Source organism: Leptonychotes weddellii, unplaced genomic scaffold, assembly GCF_054177405.1.
Source record: "Leptonychotes weddellii isolate Sample4059 unplaced genomic scaffold, ASM5417740v2 HiC_scaffold_10394, whole genome shotgun sequence".
NCBI classification, from domain to species: domain Eukaryota; kingdom Metazoa; phylum Chordata; class Mammalia; order Carnivora; family Phocidae; genus Leptonychotes; species Leptonychotes weddellii.
In genome coordinates this window covers 4,363-6,166 of record NW_027680648.1, presented here as the reverse complement: position 1 = coordinate 6,166, position 1,804 = coordinate 4,363, and the positions used below count along the sequence as shown (strand labels likewise).

The following is a 1,804-nucleotide window of genomic DNA, read 5'->3' as shown; positions in this document are numbered from 1 at the left end:
ACAGCTACAGTAGCGTGGCAAGTGCTGTAACATGGTGCATGAACAGGACTATAGGGAAGCAGGCTTAATGGCATAGTTTCCAATCTCACAAGACTTGCTTTCAGGGAGTAATTGATGGGATGACTGGATAATATGGTCTTCTGTATAATTTATCTTTTCCAAATCAAATGTGACATAGGAAAGCAGGGAAAAGTGAAGCAGACACTGTTACCTTATTTACAAGAATAAAGGGCAGACTAACAGTTTGGGGTAAATTATTTTCTTTCAAATGTTTCTTTGTCAGGCAATTTGAATAATTTTCACATTTAATTTGCTTGGTTTGCATCTACCTGTGGCCATCAAAACTGCTTAACGAACACCTAATCTGCTCAAATCCCAGTGTTAGGGTCATCAACCAAGATCTGAAGCAGCAAAGAGTGTAGATGGAGAAAAAGATACTTAACAACAACAATGAGATAAGACTCAAGCATAGGAAGTGAGGCCTAGGCTTCTGGTTCTAGACAGCAAAGTGAGTGTATACCTCAATTCTCATTTCTCTTTAGCCCTACAGAAATGACCACATAGATATTTAGAATAAACATAAAGACTAAAGCCATAGCAATGAATAGAAAGAGAGCCATCAAAAAAGATACGTCAGTACATTTCTAGTATAAAAGATGGCAAATGTAAGTGCATTAATGAATAAAGCAGAGCAGCAAAAGCCTATATAACCCAAAAAAAAAAAAAAAAAAAAAAGCCTATATAACCCAAACTACACCAACATACCAGAGTATCACCAAAATGCTGCCACAGGTGGAGGAGTTGACCCACCAAAAAGAGGGGCTCCACAGGGGCACTAGGTTTGCAGGTACAATGGAGGGCAGATAGGAGAAGCTGGGCATGACACAGAACCAATTAAAGGCCAGAGGAGCCAGCTCCATGCCCCACATAGGGAACCACAGTCATCAATAAAACAGGGTTCTCTCTTAATATATTGAACAAATTGGCTGTGATAAGTTAATGCTTCTAGTGTAGGCAATAGCTTCCTCAAAGTAAAGCCCTTCACATTTTGGCATTTGGCAAAGGTGGTGAGGGTCTAGTTTGCTTCCCACCAAAACCCTGAGAGACAAAGCTCCCGATCACATCTTCCTCACCTCTTGTTGAGGTGGTGGGTGGAGGAGACTACTTAATATACTGAGGATAACCAGACTGTCTATCACATTAATACACAATTAGATAAATGAGGAATTACCAGGTATGTGACAAAATAACCAGCAGGATGGAGAGAGAAACACCACATTAATGAAACACAAAAATTACCTTGGACATTATGCTTAGTGAAAGAAGCCAGACACAGAAAAACAAATATTGCATGTTTTCACTTATTTGAGGTACCAAAAATAAATAAATTCATAGAGACAGAAAGTAGAATAGAGGTTACGAGGGGCTGAAGGGAGAGGAGAAGGGGGACTCCTTGTTTAACAGGTACAGAGTTTTGTTGGGGATGATGAAAAAGTTTTGAGTACAGACAGCACTGATGGTTACACAACACTGTAAATGTATTTAATGCCACCAAACTGTACACTTATGAATGGTAAAACAAGAAATATTAGGTAATGTATATTGCACCACAGTAATAAAAAAGACAAAAATCACTTTGGAAATTCAACAAATGGTGCTATGACAATTAAATATCTACATGCAAAGAATGAAACTGGATGCCTACCTCACACCATATACAAAATTAACTTAAAATGGATCAGAGACCTAAATGTAAGGACTAAACCTATAAAATTCTTAGAAGAAAACATAGGCATAAATCTTC

General features: G+C 38.1%; 1 long non-coding RNA gene across 1 annotated transcript; it reads right to left on the bottom strand.

Annotated features, from left to right (window-relative positions):
• Window positions 1–480: 480 nt before the first annotated feature.
• LOC145718053 (uncharacterized) lies at window positions 481–991 on the bottom strand. Its single transcript, XR_014141553.1, has 2 exons — window positions 738–991; window positions 481–702 (listed from the first exon to the last, which is right to left on the bottom strand). It is a non-coding gene; the product is annotated as an uncharacterized LOC145718053 (long non-coding RNA).
• Between the last annotated feature and the right edge of the window lie 813 nt (window positions 992–1,804).